The following is a 24,788-nucleotide window of genomic DNA, read 5'->3' on the forward strand; positions in this document are numbered from 1 at the left end:
AAGTGTTGTCGACTCTATTGCGCATTCATCTGCTCTGCTTTTGCACTCACTAGTTCATGATATGGCGTAATGCTAAAATTGCTACTTTTGAGCTCCTGTTTCTTGATCTCTTTCCTAACTCTTTAAAATCTACTTCAAGAACCTCAACCTCTTTTTTTGATTACATCACTGTTACCAATATGAACCATAACCTCTAACTGTTCACCCACTCCAGAATTTTCTGTAGCCACTTGGTAATATCTTTGAACCTGGCATCAGGGATGTAACATACCAGCTAGTTGCCCTAGTCACCACACAAGCATCTATTTGCTTCCAAAATTGTTTAATCTTCAAACCTATCAGTCTCCTGACTTTCCTTCTTCCTTCCTGTACAGTTGAGCATTTATACTACTGTCATCTTAATTCTGGCTGTATTCCCCAAGAGAACCCTCTTCCCATTCTATATATAGAACCAAACGTTGGTTAGAAAGCAGGGATCTTCTGAACTACCTGATCTTTTTTTTTAATTCTCTGGCAACTACCCAGTCCCTCTCAGTTTGCACTCTGTGAGGTTACAGGGTGGTCGCTCCCTGAAGCATATTACCCATGAAACTCTTATCTTCATTGATTAACTGCATGACGACATCAGGTTGCCATGCTCCAAAACCTGGACCTCAAGCTGTACTCTTATTTATTAGATAAATTCACTGACAAGTATAATCAAAATACTCTTATTATTATGTGCTTACTGTTTTATTTGCAGGGAAGGCAATGGTCAGGAACATGGAGCAGAAGCTGCCAATCAAAATGTGGGCTATGGCACAAGCCTTATTTGCTCTATTTTTCACTCTCAAACTGTTGAAGTGAAGCCATCAAATTATACATCACATGTTGTCCTGGAAGTTGCGGATAAGATTTAGGAGATTTGATGGACAGCCAAATTTCCCCAACATCTTGTGGAGTTTGTTCTGTTGACAGGGTTGAATGCCTTAATACAGGATGAAGTATAAGGTAAAGAGGTATATACATTGCTTATATTTCTCTTGTAGCTTGTGAGTGGAGACACTCGTGCCCAAAATATAGATAAGCTGGCATAAAAATTACATTTATGCTTCTAGGTACACTCAGTCTGTGAGAAGATGGAGTTTTCAAAGTATAACCTGAGTAAAGTATATCCCATTATGTTTTAAATCATTCATTCAGTGTTTATGGGTCAGCATTTACTGCCCATCCCAGGTTGCTCTGGAGATATTGGTGCTGAGCTGTTTTCATGAACCAAATGGATGTGTGATATAACTGCCCCCAAATGCTGTTAGTGAGCGCCAGAACTTTAACCCAGCAACAAAGAAGGGATGGCAATATGTTTCCAAGTCAGGATGGCCAGTAGTTTGGAGGGGATGTTGCAGGTGGTGTGTTCCTATGTATCTGCAGCCCCCTTTTTCCTCTAGACAATAATGGTCATTGCTCTCTAACGAGCTTTGGTGAATTTCTGTCGCGAATCATGTAGATGGACACTGCTGCTGCACCTGCTGACGTTATATAAATGAATGCTCCCAGTCTGGGATTCACTTTTTTCTTTATCTGCTCCATATCTCCAAGTGAGTGAATGTCCTGATACGTATTAACTTTATCCACTCCCTATCTCGTTGCTAAATGCTGACTCTCTAAGTAGGTAGATTGTTCTGACTCTGGTAACTGCGGATCCAAATCAGATATTGCTCCAAAATGTTAACTCTTTCTCTCCCCAGATCCTGCCAGACGTTTTTTGTTTCGATTTCCAGCATCGGCAGATCTTTGGTTTTGTTTTCATAGTGAACTGCGGGTGCTGGATATGCAAAAACAAGAAAATTGCTGACAGCATCTTTGGCGAGAAAGAGTAAACGAGTCGTGAAGGAGCTCCGAAAGCTAGTGTGCTTCCAATTACAACCTGGTATTGTGTGATTTTTGACTTTAAACTAGTCTAATAACCCTTCTTCAAAGCAGAGCTGAACTCCTGAGGCGCCAAAATTGACTGGGTTGAGGAGGGCGGGGAATACGATCGGCCAATGAGAGAAGTTCCCTCCGACTAATTTGAACGGAGCGAAGAGCTTGGCCAATCAAGGTTGACGTCCCTGGTGCCTAGCCTGTCAGCAGCGAGCGTGTTGGTGGTCTCACTTTTTCGGGTCACCTTTCTTGCACCGACAAAAGAAGCAGGAGAGAAAGATAGGTATGATGAAGAATTAGGTGGGGGCTGGTACATTGATGGAAAAGCAGTTCCCATTAGGTTGCTGAGGGAGTAGAAGTTCTCGGGTGCTTGCTGTAAAGGGGCAAACTAAGGTTGCGGATTTTGGGCAGAATGGATTCTAAAGGGGTGAGTGCGGATGCACACCTTTCAGTAAAGAACTAGTAAATGCTATTGTAATGTGAATTATTATTTGCACAATTTTATTTTCATTGTCATAGAGACTCGTCTACAGTGAATAACTTGGTGGAGTGATCCCATCACCTAATAAAGGAGTTGGTGAGAATCGAAAAGAAGGCTCCAAGAAAATTGAGCAAGGCTGCAAAAAATTTTTTTTTCTCCTGCGGTGGACTGTCTTTCCAGGTAAGTACAGAGTCGGAGACATGGTGTGGAGATGCCGGTGTTGTACTGGGGTGGACAAAGTTAAAAATCACACAACATCAGATTATAGTCCGACAGGTTTATTTGGAAGTACAAGCTTTTGGAGCCCTGCTCTTTCATCAGGTAGCTAGTGGGCCAGGATCATAAGACACAGAATTTATCGCAAAAGATCATAGTGTCATACAATTGATGTGATATATTGAACAAACCTAGTTAAAAATCCACACAGGTTATAGTCCAACAGCTTTAATCAGGTGGTTGCGGAGTATAAGATTGTACAATCATCTGATGAAGGAGCAGCACTCCAAAAGCTAGTGCTTCCAATTAAACCTGTTGGACTATAACCTGGTGTTGTGAGATTTTTAACTTTGTACACCCCAGTCCAACACCAGCATCTCCAAATCATGAACAAACCTGGATTGCTGTTAAGTCTTTGAGAAAGAGTTGCAGGTTTTGATTCATTAATATGTAAAATTCTGGGATTTACGTATTAATGAATTGAAACTTGCAACCCTTTCTAAAAGATGAAAGACTTAACAGCAATGTAGGTTTGTTCAATATATCGCATCAGTTGTAAGACACTATGATGTTTTGCTATAAATTCTGTGTCCTTTGATCCTCCTGCACTAGCTAACTGATGAAGGAGCAGTGCTCCGAAAACTTGCACTTCCAAATAAACCTATTGGACTATAACCTGGAGTTGTGTGACTTTTAACTAGTGTCATATACAACAGAAACCCAACTGGGTTTCCCAAACTAAACTAGTCCCATTTGCCTGTGTTTGCTCCATATCCCTGTAAATCTTTCCTATTCATGTACCTGTATGTATGTCTTTATATGTTGTAACCATATTTGCATCTACCAGTTCTTCTGCAGATCATTCCACATACGCACCATCTTCTGTGTGAAAATTTTGCTGCTCAGGTTCTTTTTTTTCTTAACTTTTATTAATTTTTCCCAAAAAATGACAGCAGAACAAGGTGCAATCACAAGCAATAACCAATTGTAAGCAATACCCTGACCACCCTCCCCATGGCACATACCTCCCCCAAAATACAAAAAAAAACTCTAATAAATATAAACATATACAAAGCACAAAAACCATAATAAATTAGACCAGCTGTAAGATAACTGCTTTAGCAAAAGAAAAAGAAAAAATCACCACAACAGAAGATACCTCAGTCTGGAGCAGTTAAAAAGACAATACCCTCAACAGATTGAAAGAAAATGATTCCAGATTTTTGTAAATTTGTTAGATGAGCCAGATAATGATAACTTAAGAAAGTATAGCGCATCTCTAACCCAGTGTTCATGAATAGGTGGAATTAGAGATTTCTATTTTAACAATATCAATCTTCTGGCCAATAGGGTAGTGAATGCTATCTTGTCTTTTTTTGGAGGAAGAAAGATTAGGTAAAGAGGGTGACATCCCGAACAAAGCAGTAATAGCATTAGGAATAAGATTTTCACCCGCTACCTTGGATAAGATGTCAAAGGTATCAGTCCAATATCTACTTAAAGAAGGGCAAGGTTAGAACATGTGGGCGGCACAGTGGTTAGCACTGTTGCCTCAGTGCCAGAGACCCGGGTTCAATTCCTGCCTCAGGTAACTGTCTGTGTGGAGTTTGCACATTCTCCCCGTGTCTGCGTGGGTTTCCTCCAGGTGCTGTGGTTTCCTCCCACAGTCCAAAAATGTGCAGGTTAGGTGGATTGGCCGTGCTAAATTGCCCATAGTGTTAGGTGAAGGGATAAAATGTGGGGGAATGGGTTTGGGTGGGTTGCGCTTCGGCGGGTCGGTGTGGACTTGTTGGGCCGAAGGGCCTGTTTCCACACTGTAAGTAATCCAATCTAATGTGCATATAACTTGCTGGGGTTTATTGACACTGATCACAGGATGGAGACACCTCCTCAAATATTTTTGCAAGTCTAGTTTTAGTGTAGTGTGTGCAGTGTAGAAGCTTGTTTTATTTAGTGCAGTGTTTTAGATTCCCTGCAGTATAGGAACAGGCCCTGCAGTCCAACAAGTCCACGCCGACCCTCTGAGGAGAAACGCACCCAGACCCATTCACTACCCTATATTTACCCCTTATTAATGCACAGTGGCTCAGTGGTTAGCACTGCTGCCTCAGAGCACCAGGGTCCCAGGTTCGATCCCAGCCTCGGGCAAATGTCTGTGTAGAGTTTGCACATTCTCCCCGTGTCTGCGTGGGTTTCCTCTGGGTGCTCTGGTTTCCGCCCACAGTCCAAAGATGTGCAGCTTAGGTGAATTGGCCATGCTAAATTGCTCATAGTGTTAGGTGCATTAGTCAGAGGGAAATGGGTCTGTGTGGGTTACTCTTTGGAGGGTTGGTGTGGACTGGTTGGGCTGAAGGGCCTGCTTCCACACTGTAGGGAATTTGAAAAGCTATGGGCAACCTAGCATGGCCAATTCACCTGACCTGCACATCTTTGGATTGAGGGAGTAAACCGGAGCAAACCCACACAGACATGGGGAGAATGTGCAAACTCCACACAGACTGTCACCCGAGGCAGGAATCGAATCCAGGTCCTTGGTGATGTGAGGCAGCAGTGCTAATCACTGAGCCACTATGCCATTTTGTAAAGATAGATGATCTGTGCACCCTTTGTCAAATCTCATTCCACACATCACCTGGAATTACCTCTTCCAGATCTGCCTCCAAAATAGCTTTAATAGAATCAAGAGAATCTGAGCATACTTTATGAATGTCTGAATAAATAGCTGAAATAGGCCCCTTTTAATTAAGGAAGCGGTTCTAGAAAGATGTCAAAATCAGTATCATTAGGAAGGGTGGGGTAAACCTGAAATGAACCATGGACAAAACTGCCAACTTGGATGGTTCTAAAGCAGTGGCTTTTACGAAGTGAAAACTTATCAACTAATTGTTGAAAAGATGCAAAAATACCATCAACATAAATCTTTCACAGTTTTTATTCCTAACTTAGACCAACCAGGAAAGGCACTGTCCATTAAAGATGGGGGAAAAAATATGGCTTGCCGACAGTGGTGTCTTAGTGGAAAATGACTGAAAGGCAAACTGATGTCCAAATTGAAGATTTTAAGACAGGATAAAACAATTACATTGTTCATGTAAATACAGGTTGAAGAAAGGAGGTGAATGCAATGTTACCGGATGGGTGGAATTTGCCTCAATGGTCAACCAATTTGGGAGAGCATCAAGGTTCTCATATTGGAGCCAATAGTTCAAATTTCTAATGTTATAATAAATAGCATAATAATAATACAACAAAATATTCAGCAGCACCATTCCACCTAGTGTCTTAGGTCTCTGAAACAACTGTTTACATAACCCAGGAGTTTTTTATTCCAGATAAATTCAAGAATGAGACTATCTATGGAAAAGGGAAAGAGGGAGAAAAATTGGTATGCATTTAGATAAATAAGAAAATCAAGGAGAGACCATCGTTTGAAGTCATTGCTCATTTAATTTATACCAGTAATGGTTCAAAATGTTTCCTGTACAAATTATCTAATGTACCTGCAACACGTATACCAAGATAAACGAAAGCAGAGTTGGCAATTTTAAATGGTAAATTATCTAGTGGGTATTCCCTGCCAGGCCTATTGATAACAAATATCTCACTTTTGCTAAAATTCAATTTATACCCAGAAATCTTACTGAAAGATTCTAAACTGAAAGTGTGGTGGGAATGGAGAGAGAGATAAGTTCAAGACAAATAGCAAAAGGTCATCTGCATAGAGGGCAACCTTTGACTCCACACCATTTCTAATAACGCCAGAGAAATCAGGGTGAGTCCGTAGAGCAATAGACAGAGTTCAATTACAATGGTTAACAGCAGTGGACTCAAAGGACAACCTTATCTTGGAGTGATAAAGGTGGAAATAATCAGAATTCAAGTTATTGGGCCTAACAGCGATCTGCGGTGATGCCTCAGGGAGAGTGGATGGGCAAGAATTGTAAACAATGTTAATTGCCCACCTAAGATTAAAAAAGAAGTGCCTGTTGTGAATAAATCCAATTTGATCCAAGGATATGATAGTTGAAAGGATGGTCCAAGGGTCGGGCCAATAGCTTTGACAATAATTTAAAGTCAACATTTAGCAGACTTATAGGACGATATGAACCACACAATAAGGGATCTTTGCCTTTCTTTAAAAGCAAAGAAATTGATGCCTGAGTTAAAGTTTGAAGAAGAATTAAATGCTTCAACAAACACATCTACCAAAAGCAGAGCCAGCCTCTTCCAAAACATTTTATAAAACTCGACCAGAAAACCATCCAGACCAGGACTTTTACAACTTTGTAGTGATCTACCTGCAGCCTCAAGTTCTATTGCTGTGATTGGTTGTTCCAATTCCTTTGCCACATAGTAGGAAGGTTAATCTTATCAAAAAAGGTATCAAAATCTGCAGTATAGCTGAAGAACATTCAGATGAATAAAGTGAAATGTAAAATTCCTTCAAAGCCTTGTTGATTTCTAATGGGTCTGATGTGACAACTGAATTAGCCTTAATTGGGGTATTAATTGAGATGAGGATACTTGGTGCAACTGAATCTGCCAACAAATTACTTGTTCTATCTCCTTGTTGAGAAAATTTAGACCAAGAGTGAAGTAAAATCTCGGTGGTGTATTGTGACATTACAACATCATACTCTGCCTGTAGTGATATGCGTTCTTTATATACTTCTGAAGACTTGGAGATTGCATAAAGAGACTCCAATTGAGAAAGACCTTGTGCTAACCATGCCAATTTCTCTTTCATAAGTCTTCTTGTGGGCTGCATAAGAAATTATTTCAGCCCTGATGAGTGCCTTCAGGGTTTCCCACAGCAAGGAAGCTGTAAGACCTGGGATTTTGTTAATTTTTTAATAAAAATCTAACTGCTGAGATACAAAATTAACAAAATCTGAAAATATGATTTTTTTTTTCAGACCATCCATCTGTCTCTGAGTGTTCGCTTTCAGAAGTTTCTTAATACACGCCCACCTTGGCATCTCAGTACGCGCTTGTTCTTAGAGGAAAATTTTGTTAATCTTGTATCTCAGTGGTTAGATTTAAAACAAAATTAACAAAATCCTCCTCTAAGGACAAGTGTGTATTGAGATGCCAAGGTGGGCGTGTATTAAGAAACTTCTGAAAACGAACAATCATTGAGACAGATGCATGGTCTGATAAAGCAATTGAATCATATTTGCAACCAGAAAGGAATGTGAGCAGTCTGTCATCCACCAAAAAGAAATCAATATGTGGTGGACATGTGGGAAAAAAAAAGAATACTCCTTTTTAGAGGGATTAAAGAACTGCCAGGAATTAACAACATTAAACTCCTCCATAAAAGTCTGAATTATTTTAGCAGATTTGGACTGGGCACTCAGAACAGAGGAAGAGAGGTCTAAGTGAGGATTCGAACAACAATTAAAATCTCCACCCAAGATTAGTTGGTGTGAAGATAAATCCTGTAACATTGAAAGGAACCGTTGAAATAAGCGTCATTGTCCCATTTTAAGTATAAACATTAGCCAAAATTACATCAATGTGAAAAATCTGTCCAATAATAATAAATCTGCCAGTAGAGTCAGAGATAGTTTTAGCATGGATGAAAGGAATAGATTTATGTCAAAGAATAGCAACTCCTCAAGATCTGTTAGAAGAAGAGGAAAAATACACTTGTCCAATCCCCAACCTCGTTTCAACTTAGGGCTGTCTATATTTTTCAAGTGAGTTTCTCGTAAATAAATCATATGAGCATTAAGATGGCATAAAAAACAACTTTACAGCGTTTATTTGGGTTGTTCAGGCCTCTGCAATTCAGACTGGCAAATTTAATGCCCCCACCTACAAAAGGTGGTGAAGCATTAAACTGTGCCATATGTAATAATCACATGCAAAATCCCAAATATGCAATAATAGATAAACAATTGTAAACGTGAGGTGTGTGTCACCCCTCCCCATCCCCATCAGAACAAAACAAACTCCACCAACCCCTCCCTCTCCCAGCAAAAGTATCCTCTAGATGGGTGAGTGTTGTCTTCCCCTATAGTAAAAAAGAAAACCTGTCATCTTTTGTAGCTCAAGGAAACTACACGGCGACCTAGGAATGTAAAAGCCAACTGTACAGAAACTACAAAGAAAAAAATGTAGTAAAAATATATACTATATATACTTAAATATTTAAACTCTACATGCTTTGGTACCAATACAGCAACCTTTCGACAAAATAATATCTTGAGTAAGAAAACCAATACCTCTTGGTGAATGAAGTCAAATATAAGAAGAATACTAAATCCAAGTCCGTAAACACAGCATACCAGCTATCAGCCTAGTTAGGCCCAACTATTAATCCGGCTCTGGAACCGCAATCTTTTCAAGGTTTTTATTCACCAAGTCCATAGCCCAACCTGGGTCATCAAACCTATGAGTTAGGCTGCTCAGTAAGATGATAGGTAATATTGCTGGATAACGAAGACCAAATTTAACGTTAGGACATAAGTGCAGCTTCTTTTTTACCTTGGCAAAAGCCGCACCCGCTTAGCCACAGTTGAGGTGAAATCCGGAAAAATGTGTACTCTCTTTCCATTATGTACAATGGGAAAAGCATCTCCAGCATGGCCTAGAATGTGATTTCTCACTCAAAACTGGTTCACCTTGACGACCATCGGGCAAGGTAGCTTCCCTTCTTTTGGTTTAGCACACAGCATGCGATGAGCCCTATCGAACATGGGTTTAGCCTCAAGTCTGAACAAGTCCTGTATAAGTTGAACCATAAATTCTGTGGGGTGAGGACCCTCGAATTCCTCTGGTAAACCTACAAGTTGAATATTATTCCACCTGGAGTGGGCCTCCAAGCCTTCACATTTCTTAGCCAGAGACTCAAACGGAGCAGATAACACACTAGCCTGGAGTCTAGCTATCAGATTATCATGTTCATTAGCTGGGTGAACAGAACTGTATACAGTACTCAAAGTGGCCTAACCAACCACAATGTGATGTTCCAACTCCTAAACTTGGTGGCCTGAGCAATGAGGCCAAGTGCCTTCTTTACCACCTTGTCTACCTGTGATGCAACTTCCAGCAAACTATGCACCCGAACCCCTAGATCTCACTGTTCAATAACATTCTCCAGTGCCCTTCAATTTATCTTCTCCGTGTGCTGCTGCTTTCTGTGGTCTGCTTCTGTTGCCCATTGTGTCTCAAGTGAATGGTTTCAGATAAAGTCAGTTGTGGCTTTTGAGAGGAAATGAAATAAGAACAAAAAGAGAGAATTTGCAAGGCTGTCTTAAAGTGCTCATTCAGCCGAATGGCTTTTTTCTGTGCTGTAATCATCCTGTAATTCTACAAAAAGAACTGAATTCTAGAGCTGAGTGTATTGATTGGAGCTATGTCAGCCAGTGGATCTCAAAGAATATGCATTCCCTGATTGGGACTGTTAGTCTGATCCAATCAGGGAGCCCTCACTGACAGATATAAACAGTAACATCAGGGGTTCTGTTCACTCTTGGAACTGGCTGTGTGCTAGCTGAGTCAGTGTCATATACTTTGCGTGTATAATTAAAAGGTGACTTTGTGACAGGATACTGGCATTTGTGGAGTTATTTCAGTGGTGACAATAGTGGGATTACTGTCAACATGCAAAAGTGCTTACTAGCTGAAAACCAACTGGACTTTAAACAGGCATTGCAACTGGCTTTGTTTGATAGAAAATGCAGTAAATGGAGCTTATGAGTTACAAGGTATGATGGGGGAAGTGGACACCTTTGCCAGGCTGACAGAGCTTGAGGGACACCACTTGAGTGAAGGCAATTGTGTAGCCTCATTCAAAACGTATCCTGAACAGATGGACCCCCGATCAGCCCACAGCAAAACCCTAAAACAAAGCAAAGCCTCGGTCAAAGGGTTGAAATTTTCTTAAGGATCTGGGCCGGCAGGCCATTGTAGTTGCTAGTGGTATGCGGACTCGAGGCAGCAAAATAATCCCACTAGGCCTGAACTGAATAAGAGAATTCATAGGCCGGTATCCAGAAGAGTGCACACCCAGGAAAGTGCACCTATATCTGGTTTGGAATAGGTATATTGCTTAGCAACATCCATATCAGAACCGTATACCAGCGTGGCTATATCAGTGAATGCAGAACTAGTCTTTACCAAAATTCACTCTGGATTCCAACCCTTAAGTTTGTGTAGGACCTCAACCAGGTTAAGGCCTTATACTGGGGAGCCTCTACAGATTAAGGCTCTCGGTTCTGGTTCCTGGTTCAGATAACACTGATTGTAGTAAAAGGCCCAGGCCCAAGTTTGATGGGCTGAAAGAGGTTGATTCAATTTGATTGGTTGAACATTTTTTGGTTAGAAAATGGCTGCCCCAGTGAAGTCATAATTAAATGCCTGGAATTTTTACAGGGAGGTCTCTGGACCGACAAGGGGGCCAAGGCCACCTTACATGTTAATCAAGAAGCAATTCCACATTTCTATAAGGCCCGCCAAGTGACATTTGCCTTATGTGCAAAAGTAGAGACAGAAATCAGGAGGGTGGAAAGCAAAGGAATCATCAAACCAGTACATTTTGCAGAATGGAACAAATACAATTGTGAAGTATAATGTTTCAGTTTACCTTTGCAGGGATTCCAAATAAATGTTGAACCACTTTTCGCAGCTAGATAAATGCCCAATTCTTCAAATTAACTACTTATACACAGAACTGGGTGGGGGGTGGGGAGCAGTGGGGGTTCTGCTGTCCTACATGAAGCTGGTCATAAGTCATGCATGCCTGCAATTACAATTCGATAAGGACTCTCAGATGAACGCTACAATGAATTCCCATAAGGGTTGGTGCCAATATATGAAACTACCTTTTGGGGTATCATGAGCCTGTGCCATTTTCCAGCAGACAACGGAGAACACTTTACAAGGGCTACACCAGATCGCCATTTATCAGTGCTAATAACTGGGAAGACCAATGAAGAGCATTTAGAGAACTTGGACATTGTGCTTAAACATTTCACCAAGGTGGGTGTACACCTTAGGAGGGAAACATATGTGTTCCAGGCACCCCAAGTGAACTACTTGCATTGTCATGTCAACAAGACTAGGTTACATCCATTGGATGATAAAGTCAGGGCAATCAAAGGTACCATGCCCCTCACATCTATACCGGAGCTTAGGTCTTTCTTCGGGTTGGTGAATTATTATGGAAAATTAATACATAACCTGGCCTCCATCCTGGCACCCTTACATCGGCTACTGAAAATGGGTCAGCATTGGAAATGGTCTTGTAGCCAAGACGTTTTAGACTTTCTGAGCATCCTTCCAGTCACTGCTGCCAATGTCAGACTGTGGACCCAAAAAGATCCTACCCTGGCAAAACTAAAACAGCTGGTGGTGATGGGCAAAACAAAGGAGCCATCACAAGCAGAATCGAAACCTTTCTGAACTCTGCAAGACCAAATCACTGTGGAGGACAGCATGTTATGGAGAGCAGGAGTGATTGTTCCATGCAGGAGTTTCCAAAATGAAGGTATCGACAAGATGTTAAGTCTGGTGGCCAGGTTTGGATGCTGGCATGGCCGTATTGATGGAGCAATGCGCAGAGTGCCAACAAGGACAAAAGTAACCACCCAGCAGCTCTGTCCCACATTCATGTGAACGAAGTTAATAATCACACAGGTTATAGTCCAACAGGTTTAATTGGAAGCACACTAGCTTTTGGAGTGATGCTCCTTCATCAGGTGATTGTGGAGGGCTCGATCGTAACACAGAATTTATAAATAAATAAATAACACATAAATTCTGTGTTACGATCGAGCCCACCACAATCACCTGATGAAGGAGCATCGCTCCGAAAGCTAGTGTGCTTCCAATTAAACCTGTTGGACTATAACCTGGTGTTGTGTGATTTTTAACTTTGTACACCCCAGTCCAACACCAGCATCTCCAAATCATTCATGTAAACGACTGGGTAAACCCTGGAGTTGTTACACATCGGCCGTGGGCCCTGTCAAGGGTTCTGTTTTGAGTCATTGTGGGCACTCGTTCAAAATGGTTGGATGTGCACAGAGTTCATTCGTGAAATATGGAGACGATTGAAAAGTTTTGAGCATCTTTTTCAAAACAGAGTCTCAAAGATGTAAGGTGAAACGGCATCAGGAATGCCAATGCTGGTCACAAGATACCTCTAAGCAAGAGAGGCCATTTACTCCAGGAGATGAGGTTTGGTGTCAAAACCGTGGAATGGCCTTGTACGGGTAAGAGGCATGTGTGGTCAGGTCCCGTAAGTTTGGGTAGGGGAGTGTAATGGAAAGTTAACATTTATTGTGAAATTTATAAAAGCATAGGGAATAAAGAAGTAAGGGTTTGGCTGAAACTAGGAGTATTGCAAACAAACAAAAATGTAAAAGGCGATCCGACCTAACTGCAAACTTACAAGGCCAGTTGTACTGCCATATCAGCAGTCAAGAAATGAGAAAACCAACTCCAAATATGGAAAGGAACTCTAATGTTCCGGGCCTGGAAGCGAACTATAGTATAAAGGGAGTATGCGAAAGCTATCAAATGTCCCTTACATGAGGTGTCTTGCTGATGTACTGGCTCCCTTTGCAAAGGTCTGAAATAAACTTTTTCTTTGCTCTTGCTAGCATTTGAGTCAAGTTGATTTAATTTCAACGACAGTAAACCTGGGGGCTCGCCCAGGATCACGTGACTCGGGAAGATTCTGAAGAATCCCAGGAGGCGTAGGTGCCAGCACCTTTCACTTCATCTCGAGTGCTGAATTGGCCCCTTTGCACGAGAGGGCTGGGAATCTGTGGATCGCCCCGGCGCCGGGATCAGAATCAAATAGGTTCAGGGTAAGAGTCGAGGCTTAGCATAGAGACTCGTTCTAAGATAGTAAATAAATCAGGAGGAGGGTCCAGTGAACTCTTGTGCAGTATTTGAGCAAAACTCAAGGGAAAGGATTGCCCTCTCTAGAGTGTTTAAGAGATAGCAAGTCTAAGGGTGGTTTTAGACTTGGAACCGCCACTGAGTGAGTTGCACTCGCCAAAGACGTACCGGGTACATGCTTTCTTGGTTTACGAAAACCAAGGCATTGAGGTGGACGCGCCCAATGAAAGGGGACCTCTGGAGGTAAAAGCAAGTCAAAGGGAAAAGATAGCGGTACCGCGAGAGAGAGAGAGCTGAACACTTTTCCAATAACGGTGAAAAATGGGTTCTGGCAAGAGCAAACAAAAAGAGGGTCCACAGCAGACTTGAAATAGACAACTAAAAAACAATGCATGTTAAATACTTACAGCCCAGAATCTGTAAAGCAGTTAGAATTGTGGATCAAAAAATGTGGTTTTCCAGAAGGAGGAAGTTTTAATAAAAGGCATTTGGAGATACTGAAGTCACGGTTGGAAGAGAGAGAGAGAAGGCGAAACGGAAGAGAAAAATAGAACCTGTGAATGGGAGTGCTTATAACATGTGGAAGGCTGAGGCCGATATCAGGGAAAGGAAATCTCAAGTGAAAGATCGATCAAATACACATACAAACACCAGCTCAGACGTGGACGGAAAACAACATAATGAAGCTGTACAGTGTCTTAAGTTCTCCCCGCAACGAGATCTGCGTCCATACGAGCAAGAAAGAGAGCAGGCAGTGACAGGACAACATCTATACCTGAGACCCAAAGATTTCAAGTCAGCGGCCACCGCCTCAGGGTCCACTGAATCACTGGTAGCATCTCATACCCGCAACAGATCAATGCAAGAAGGCCAAAGGAAGGACAGCCACTCCAAGACAGAAAGGCATCCAGGGCCTGTCCGAGATCACCCCACGACGGACGATGAGTCAGACGGTGAGAGTACTGACACATGATCACCTAACCAGGTGGTTCTGCAAGCCCCAGTGGTTGAAGTTGCGGGCCCAGCAGGGTACCTGATGTTGGTCCACCGGCCATGGACCATGAAGGATTTGGAAAGTGCCGATGGACAGTTGCCTGAACCACGCGAGGTTGAAGGTACTAAGTTCGCCAAGGAAGTGGCAAGATTCTGTACCGAGTTACGTCCCACGTCAGATGAGATGAGACGTCTCCTGGGATGAAAACTGGGTGCCGATGTCACCAAGATCAGGTATAACTGGCCAGCCGCTAAACATCCATGCCAGAGCAGCCGACCCGCAAGCGGAGTGGAATAGAGACTTTAATGATTTTGTCACAGCGCTGGCAACTGCCTGTGGAGAGGCATTTCCAGTACGAATGGACATGACCAAGATTGCAATGTATAAACAACCAGAAGGTGAAACAGTGTCCCAGTACCTTAGGCACCTCACTGAAGTCCATAACGCCCACATGGACTGACACCACCCGCCGATGTAACGGTGGCAGAAATCATGCCGTATGAGGCACACCTGAGGAACAGCTTCATCAATGGAATGAAGGATGAAATAGCGAAAAAGGTAAAAGGCACATATATTACCTGAGACGTGGGAAAGCTGAATTTGATTGAACAACACGCGACACATACTAAAAAATTGCTGGCCCAAGAGAAGGATAAGCGGAAGCTAAAGTTAAAACAGCAAACACATAAAGCTCAGCTTACCATGATGCAAATGGTCGTCCAACCGATGGAGGGAGGTGCTGCAGGAAAAGGGAGGGGCAGAGGTGGAGGTCACAGAAGAGGAAGAGGCGCGGGCAGAGGTAGATCCGGTGGCTGCTTTGTTTGCAGAGCAATGGACCACTGGGTGAGACAGTGCCCACACAGGCAGCCTCAATTGGCCCTGGAGGCTGTACAACAGGGTGACTGACAGGGGAAGGCTGAGGTGGAGGTGGGCAGCCCACAAGGGACAGGTAAGCCTCTTTCCTTTATGCTTGACAACAAACTCGTTTATGCTAATCTCTTCTACTAACTTTAAGGGTACTGGAACATGTCCCACCTCCATATTGAGCGCTGAGATTGCCGAGCGTGGACTATATGTTCAGTATAACGATGTGTATAAGTCAATGCCTACCTCTTATGTTATATGTGGAAGGTGCACCAGTTACCTTTTTGGTAGATACAGGGGCAACATATTCAGTCCTTAAATCAAGCCAGTTCAGCAATTCAACATAAATAAGGATGAGTGGAAGGTTCCTGAACTCAATGGCTGCATCAGGAGTCGTGATACGAGAGAGATTTACCACATCCCTATTGTGCAAAACCAGTAATGGGGAAACATTCCAATTCTCATTTTTGTTATCGGAATTCTGTCCTTTAAATCTGATGGCTTGGGATCTCATAGTGAGATTGGGATTGGATCTATTTAGCACCCCTCCAGGCTTGCAAGTAATACGAAAAGAAGAATTGCCAGTACAGACTGTAAAACATGACCCACGACCCTTGGTGTATGTCTATGAGTGGAGACTAAGCCAAAGAGTTCAGTGAGCTATTCACTCACCCTGGAAGCAAGTGAGCATGTTAATCCTACTAACACCGATTTTCTACTGAGAGACATGCTACATTGCACAGCTTATATAAACCACAGTGGGCTTGACGAATGAGAGGGACTGGTTCAGGAGATTGGTTAAACCAGATCAGTTGCTATTGTGCGAGCTTTATTGGAATGATCACAGACGTGCAGTCAGTGTGGACTTATCCAAGGTCTCTAATGGCAAGTAGGCCCAATCTTTTTGATGTGTCGTTGGCCAAGGGGTCCAGCGACAGGTGGCAGGATTTGGGACCGTGGGCACAAAAAAACGAGAGATTGGGTCTTGAGGGACGCTGTGGGTATCTGGTTCAGTGAGGACATGCGGACATATAGGAAGAAACTAAATTGGTTAACTCAGGCAGACAGGGCAATATAGGTAATCCCCGCTAGCCCTGAAGAGCTTAGGAAGGTAGCCTGGCGTTTTCCGAAGGTAGAAGTCTCGAACTGAAGATTGAGAGAGGTCCCTACAAAAGGCAAACATAATGTGGGGCTCATACAAGGCTGTGAACCCATAAGAATAACGCCGAAGTCTGAGTATCGTCCTTGCAGAGCACAATACCATTAAAACCCAAGGCTATAGAAGGAATTACTCCAGTCTTTGAATCCCTCCTAAAGGCTGGGGTGATAGTCCCCTGTAAAAACTCATTGGTGAGAACCCCCATTTTTCTGGTCAAAAAAGTGAATATTCCAGGTGAACCGGAGGAATGGAGGTTTGTTCAAGACCTGCAGGCAGTCAATAACGCTGTTGTTCCGCATGCCCCATGTGTTCCCAACCCCTATACTATATTGGCTCAAATTCCACCAGACAGGAAATGGTTCTCTGTTGTGGATTTAGCAAATGTCTACTTTAGTGTACCGGTACACTCAGATAGGCAATTCTGGTTCGCTTTTTTGTTCAAGGGAAAATTGTATACCTTCACATGACTGTCAAGGTTACTGTGAGTCCCCCACCATATATAGGTAGGAGGCTCTACGTAGGAGTCTGGAGACTCTTGTTTTAGCCCCGGGCTCAGCGCTTTTGCAGTATGTAGATAACTGCTTAATAGCAGCACCAATGTGAGAAGGATTCCCTTGCTTAGCTCTGCCACCTAGCGAGGGAAGGGCACAAAGCCAGTCTCGCGAAACTACAATTTGTGCAACAACAGGTGAAGTTCTTAGGTCACTCAATATCCGAACAAGGGAAGGCCATTGGTCAAGATAGAGTTCAAGCAATCCAGCAAATTCCAGAGCCTCAGATGAAGAAACAGTTGCTGTCCTTTTTGGGGATGTGCTCCTACTCTAGAATGTTTATCCCACATTACGCAACTCTTGAGGCGCCCCTAAGTGTCATAGCCCATGGCAAAGGGTTGTTTGGCAGAGTCCATTGCAGTGGACCCCAGAGGCCGAGAGTGACTTTGTTGAATTTAAAAAGGCGCTCCAAACTACACCTACACTGGGGATTCTGAACCCAAACAAGCCTTGTACAAACAGTGGATGAGAAGGCGTGGCTGCATGACATCTGTGCTGTTGCAGGATCATGGGGGGGAAATTGAGGCCGGTAGCTTATGTTTCGGCTAAACCTGACCCCGTAGCGGCAGGATTACCTAAATGCATGCGAGCCGTGGCTGCAGCTTAAAAAGCTGTTGTAGCGTCCAGGGACATAGTCCATGGACGCTACTGGTGAATTGACCCTACTGGTCCCACATGCGGTATCTTTACTGCTTTCCGAGCAAAAGACAGCACACCTGTCAGCAGCACTTTGGCTTAGATACAACACCATGTTATTGGAGGTGCTTAACATTACAATAAAGTGATGTAACATCCTTAACCCAGCTAGCCTTCTCCTCACAGAAGGTGAGGCAGTCCTGAACAGGCACTTGAACCACATGAAAGCTGCAGCCTCGCAAATGGGACAGGAGCAAAAGGCCCTCAGAACATCTGGGAAGGCTGTCAAAACCTGTGGGTTCTCCCTCATTGAGGAAACCTCTGAGGACGAGATGGACAAAGTTGATGACATAACTTTAATGGCATTACCTCCTGAAGAAGAAGAACTTCTTCCTAGACATTCTGGGCACAAGAGGCGAGCTGTGCTCCCATCCAGGCCAACAATATCCGATGCAGAATTGGAGGAAGTGGACCTGTTGTGAATACACCCCAGGAGAAGTCTCAGAAAAAAGCACAGGCTTACATCCCAGGACTTAAAGAGGGGATAGGGATGTAGTGATTGTAACAAGGGTCAGTCAGGTTGACCTCATAGAATGAGTTCCCTCACTGGGGCTGTTAATCTGGTCCAATCAGGGATCCCTGGTTGACAGAAAAAAACAGGAATGTCAGGGGTGCTGTTCACTCTGCTAGCTGGTTCTGAGCTAGCTCGATCAATGTCATGTAGTGTGCAGGTGTATATAAAGGGTGACTTGGTGACAGGATTCTGGCCTTCGTGGAGTTATTTCACTGAGAAGAGAGTGATTGATTGTTTTTTTGAAATTTTTACTGTATTAGGCAAGAACTTTCAAAAGTTGATTGGGGGTGGATGTTTGCAGGTAAAGGGATGTTGGAAAATTGAAAGCCTTCAAAAATTAGATAATGAGAGTCCAGAGACAGTATGTTCTTGTAAGAGTGAAAGGTGAGGCTGGTAGGTGTAGGGAATGCTGGATGACCAGAGAAATTGAGGTTTTGGTCAAGTAAAAGAAAGAAGAAGCATATGTCCAGTATAGACTGCAGGGATCAAGTGAATCCCGAGAAGAGTATAAAACTGTAGGGGTATACTTAAGAGGAGAATCAGGAGGGCAAAAAGGGGACATGAGATAACTTTGGCAAATGGGGTTATAGAGAATCCAAAGGTGGTGCATGTATGAAATGAGCTGCCAGAGGATGTGAGGGAGGCTGATACAATTACTGCACTTAAAAGGCATCTGGATGGTTATGTGAATATGGGATGAATGCTGGCACATAGAACTAGATTTATTTAGGATATCAGGTCAGCATAGACGAGTTGGACCAAAGGATCTGTTTTCATATATCTCCACATGACTTAGACCAAGTGAACATTTGGTCAGGTGTGGTATCAAGGAGATTTGGTGAAATTGAGATCAGATGGAAAGGTCTTCACTGGCTGGTGTCATTTCCGCTAAGAAATGAGTACTTGATAAATGGTGGGAGCCTAGGAAGTACCTTTGTATGTACATGCATCCTTGAAGGTAGCATGACAGGCAGACAAGATGGTTAAGCAGGCATATACAATTCTTGCCTTTACCTCTTGTATTCAATGCCTTGACGAGTAATGAGAGATCTACAAAAGTTGTTAGTTCCTCCCCAGCTGGAGTGCTGTAGTTCTGGCTGCTACACTATTGAAAGGATGTGAATGAAACTGAAACATAGAAACTAGGAGCAAGAGTAGGCCATTTGGCTCTTCGCGCCTACTCCACAATTTTTACTATGATCATGGCTGATCATCCAACTCAGTTCCATGTTCCACCTTCTCCCCACACCCTTTGATTCCTTTTCCAAGAGTTTTTTGTATTCCTTCTTGAAAACACTCAATGCTTTGGACTTAACCACTTTCAGTGGCAAAGATTTCCACAGGCTCATTGTTCTGTGGGTGAAAATATTTCTCCCCATCGCAGCCCTAAATGGCCTATCCTATATCCTTAGATTGTGATCTATGGTTCTGGACTCACTAGTTATTGGGGGAATATCATTTCTGCATTAGCCTATCTAATCCTGTTTCGATGAGATCACATCTCATCTCATTCTTCTAAACTCCTAACCGATCTGGTCTCTCTTCAAACGTCAGGCCTGCCACCCCAGGAATCAGTCTGGTAAACCTTTGCAATCCCTACATAGCCAGGACATTCTTCCTCTGATAAGGAGATTAAAACTGCACTAGTGGGTGCAGAGGAGATTCACCAGGAAGTTGCCTGGGCTGGAGTGATTCAGCTATGAAGAAAGATTTGATAAGCTGGGGTTGTTTTCCTTCATGTAGAGAAGGCTGGGCAGAAGGAATCCTGAGGAAGGTATATAAAATTTAGGGGAATATGTAGGGTAGATAAGAATAAACTTGCCCCCTTAGAGGGCTCAATAATTAGGGAGCAATGATTTAAAGTGAGGGGATTTAAGGAAAAGGTTTTACCTGGAGGGTGGTGGGTATCTGGAACTCACTGCTTGAAAGGGTGGTATAGGTGGAACCATCACTTAAGAAGTATGCAGGCAAACATTTGAAATGCCATAACTTACAAGGCTATGAACCAAGTGCTGGAAAATGGGTTTAAGGTAGATTAGTACTTGATGACTAGCAGAAACACTATGGACTGAAGATCCTCTATCAGTGTTGCAAAACCTTATGATTTCTAAAGATGATTGTTATGATTGCTGAAGGTAATCGCTTCAGCTCCAGCACACCACTATAGGATTTCCTTGGGAGTTTCTAGGCCCAAGCAAATTCACTTGCTTTATCAATACCATATGATGAAGGTAGAGCAGTGGATGTGGTGTACATGGATTTTAGCAAGACGTTTGATTGGGTTCCCCAAGGTAGACTCATTCAGAAAGTAAGGAAGCATGGGGTACAGGGAAATTTGGCAGTCTGGATACAAAATTGCCTGGCCCATAGAATTCAGAAGGTGGTAGTGGGTTTAGGGTGAGAGGGGAAAGATATATAAGAGACCTAAGGGGCAACTTTTTCACGCAGAGGGTGGTACATGTATGGAATGAACTGCCAGAGGAAGTGGTGGAGGCTGGTACAATTACAGCATTTAAAAGGCATTTGGATCGGTGTATGAATAGGAAGGGTTTGGAGGGATATGGACCGGGTGCTGGCAGGTGGGACTAGATTGGATTGGGATATCTGGTCGGCATGGACAAGTTGGACCAAAGGGTCTGTATCCGTGCTGTACATCTCTATGATGGTCTTGCCATTAATGAATGAAATAATAGGATGAGGGTCTAATGAGTACATGAGCAATTTGTGAAAGGGTCATATTAAGTCAAGGGGCTTGTGAGTGAGTGTGTGGGATGATGGCTCAAAAAGAAGGCCTGCTGAATGAATTAATGGGATAAGATTTGTGAAAGGGATTGGTGTGTATTAGGGGTGGAATGGGGTAAGGATGTGGAGAATAGGGGTGTGTGTGTGTGTGTGTTAGAGGAGAAATGCAGATTTCAGTGTGTGGAAATCTGTAGGCACCTGCGTGAAGTAAGATTTGTAACAGAATCGTGAGAGAATTGCAGTGATTTCAATGTCAGGAACAACTTCCTGCATCTTTTATGCATTTGCTGAGAGCTGAGTTTCTGACTAGGCAGAGGTGAGTTTGCCAATTAAGGAATTATAGTTCTTTAAGAATCTTATAAATGCCACAACTCAATTTTAATATTCAGCTTCCTGTCTTACTGAACAAACTAAACACTGAGAATTATCAACATGGAAGTCAGAGCAGGTGATGGCTGCAAAAAGCCTTCATGTTGCACAGCACCAAACAGCGTCTCAGCATGATCCCTTGGCACCAGCTCCCACATGGACACTGGCATCTTACTTTTGCTAATCCCTCATGATCATGAAGAAAAGGCAGCAGTAAGGTTGGAAAGCTGCTGCACGGATACTTTTTATGCAAGGACAGATGCCAGTCACACAGATTACGCCAAGCTGCAACTTGGAGATGTTTGCTTGCTCTCTTAGTGCTCACCCAATTAATGCAAACCTGCATGTTCACAGAGTCCATGCCTTGACGTGCTGTGCCTTGCTTGTTGGTGTGATTTTTCTTCATCTGGAGCCTAAAGAATATCAATACCGCTGTGTTGATGTGCTCTTGCACACACACACAAATACGCTGCCTGTCAGTTGGGAATTGTCCAGGGCTGGGAGGACATCTTGCTATAAGACACAGATGGTCAGGCAGCATCTGAGGAGCAGAAGAATCGACGTTTCAGACATAAGCTCTTCATCAGGAATGAGGCTTGGGGGTTCGGGGGCTGAGAGATAAATGGGAAGGGGAAGAGGCCATGTGCCACCACCTACCCTTCCTGCCGCCACCCCCTCCCATTTATCCCTCAGCCTCCCCCGGCCCACAAGCTTCATTCCCGATGAAGGGCTTATGCCTGAAACATCAATTCTCCTGCTCCTCAGATGCTGCCTGACCTGCTGTGCTTTTGCAGCACCATACTCTCAACTCTGATCTCCAGCATCTGCAATCCTCACTTTCTCCTAGAAGACACAGATGTCAATTTGGCACCTACAGCATGTGTAAGCTTCCTGTGCGATAAACACACTGCACGTTTATTCAACAAAGTAGCGATGGCACTGAGAAGGCTGTATTGTAACACTGCAGAATTTATCAACAGGAAGGGGTCCTGTTCCATTCCATTGATGTTCAGGTGATCTGTGACCACTGTCACCACTTCTGGAGGTGTGTGTCTCCTACTCTGGCAGCTACTATGACTCCTGGAGCATTCTTGTGTATCTGGTACATCTGAGAGCCCAGGTGACTTACGAGGCTGATGACTGCGGACAAGGATTACCCACAGTGACCTAGGCTCATGACACCATTGCACAACTCATAGAGGAAGTGGTGGAGGCTGGTACAATTGCAGACAAACACATGGGAACCCCACCTCCAAGTCCCCCTCTAAGTCAATCACCATACTGACTCAAAATATATCACTGTTCCTTCAAAATCATAGAGCTTGGAGTCATAGCATCGAAAGAGCCTTTTTGGCACATCATATCCACAGCAACTGAAATCCAATTTCCAAGACTTGGTCCAAAACAATGAATCAAAATGTGGTGCTGGAACAGCACAGCAGGTGAGACCGTGTTCAAGGAGCAGGAGAGTCGCGTTTCCGGCAGAAGCCCTTCATAATGAATGTGTGTGACAGGTGGGGGTGTTGGTGTTGGTGGGGGGGCTGAGAGAGAAATAGGAGGGTGGAGGGAAGGTAACTGGGAAGGCGATTGGTCGATGCAGGTGGAAGGTGATAGTTTGGAGAGGATACGTGGAAAGGAAGATGGACAGGTAGGGCAGTTCAAGAGGGTGGTGCCGAGTTGGAAGGTTGTATCTGGAGGGTAAGGTTAATTAGGAAACTAGTGAAATCGACGTTGATGCCGTGTGGTTGAAGGGTCCCAACGTAGAAGTTTCTCCTCCAGTTGTCCGGTGGCTTTGATTTGGCAGTGAAGGAGGCCCAACAAATGCATGTCCTTGGAGGAGTGGGGGGGGCTGGGGTGGAGGGGGAGGGGGAGGGGGAGGATGGGGAGTTGAAGTTTTCAGCCACAGGGCAATGGGATTGTTTTGTGCGCATGTCCCAGAGATGTTCTCTGCAGTCTTCCGTGAGTTAGCATTCTGTCTCCCCAGCGTAGAGGAGACCACATTGAGAGCAACGGACACAATAAATGAGATGTTTGGATGTGCGGGCAAGTTTCTGCTGGATGTGAAAAGATCCTTTGGAACCTTGGATAGAGGTGAAAGGGGAATCTGGGTGCAGGTCTTACACCTTTTGCTGCCGCAAGAGGTTTAAAACCTTCCACACCTTCCTGTTCACCTTTGTACATCTCATCTATTGTGTCTGTTGCTCTAGATGTGGTCTCCTCTACTTTGGGGATACAGGACATTAACTCAGGGAACATCTCTGGAACACACAGACCAAACACTCCCAACACCCTGTGGCTGACCACTTCAACTCCCCCTCTCCATTCCGCCAAGAGCGTGCAAGTCCTGGGCCTCCTCCACTGCCAAATCCAAGCCACAATTGGAGGAAGAACACCTCATCTTCCGCAGTGGGACACTTCAACCACCAGTTTCCTCATCTGCCCTTCCCCCACCTCATCCCAGATCCAATCCTTCAACTCAGCACCGTTCTCTTGAACTGTCCTGCCTGTCCATCTTCCTTCCCACCTATACACTCCACCCTCCCCTCCAACCTATCACTATAACCGCCCACCTGCACTACCTTTTGCTTTCCCAGCTACCTTCACCCCACCCCAACCCTTCTATTTATCTCTCTGCCCCCTTCCTCCTCGTAGATTCCAGACTGAAGGGCTAATGCCCAAAGCATGGATGCTCCTACTCTTCAGATGTTGCCTACCTGATGTGCTTTTCCAACATTATACTTTTCGACTCTGATCTCCAGCATCTACCATCCTCACTTTCTCCGAAGCAATGTATGCTTAAGTGTTCATCTAAATACTACTTAAAGCATAATACTACTTAACCCCCTTCTCTACTACCCTTTTCAGCAGAGAGTGCCAGGTAGCCACTAACTGTAACAAGAAAGTGGCTCACCACCAGAGGAAATTAGATACCGGCAACAAATGCTGATGGTTTTTTATGTAAAGGTGTGTGTCGAATAATTTTGAAGAAAAACTTTGCGCTAGTCAACATCTGTAAAAGTTAGTAAATGTAAGCACTGTGGTATCCAAGAACTTAATGTCTTCATGATATGTGTGGCTTTAGATTTAATGAAACAAGAATCAATACTGAGCATGTAGTTGGATTCTTCTAATTCTGCTCCTGTGTGAGCCCAAACCCCCGTTCATTGACATAAATACAGAAGGCAGTGTTACGATGTAACTCAATCAGCTAGTAAAGGAGTTAGAGGAATTAAAATCCAAACACTGGCCCTCAAGTCTACTTTCCTTGAAAGGGAAAGAAATATTTTGACCCTGACTTGGCATCACACCAGCACTCAAGTTCACACCCCATATTACTCATCTGTGTGTAAAGCAGGTCAATGTGGCTTGACGGTTGCATCCTGTACATGTAGCAGGAAAAAAGGTAGCTTCCAGTGTTGCTCAAATTTTTTTTTATTAGAAGA

General features: G+C 43.6%; 1 protein-coding gene across 3 annotated transcripts in view; it reads left to right on the forward strand.

Annotated features, from left to right (window-relative positions):
* Positions 1 to 1,971: 1,971 nt before the first annotated feature.
* LOC122554628 (interferon-inducible protein AIM2-like) overlaps positions 1,972 to 24,788 on the forward strand; it is a 48,861-nt gene continuing 26,044 nt past the window's right edge. Inside the window, exons 1-2 of one of the 3 annotated variants that reach the window (XM_043699951.1) lie at positions 1,972 to 2,185; positions 2,422 to 2,563. The gene's annotated coding sequence lies outside the window, so the exon portion shown is untranslated. Of the gene's footprint in view, positions 2,330 to 2,421; positions 2,564 to 24,788 lie in introns of all 3 variants that reach the window. The other 2 variants (XM_043699950.1, XM_043699949.1) reach the window with 2 other exon arrangements.

Source organism: Chiloscyllium plagiosum, chromosome 11 (genome assembly GCF_004010195.1).
Source record: "Chiloscyllium plagiosum isolate BGI_BamShark_2017 chromosome 11, ASM401019v2, whole genome shotgun sequence".
NCBI classification, from domain to species: Eukaryota; Metazoa; Chordata; class Chondrichthyes; order Orectolobiformes; family Hemiscylliidae; genus Chiloscyllium; species Chiloscyllium plagiosum.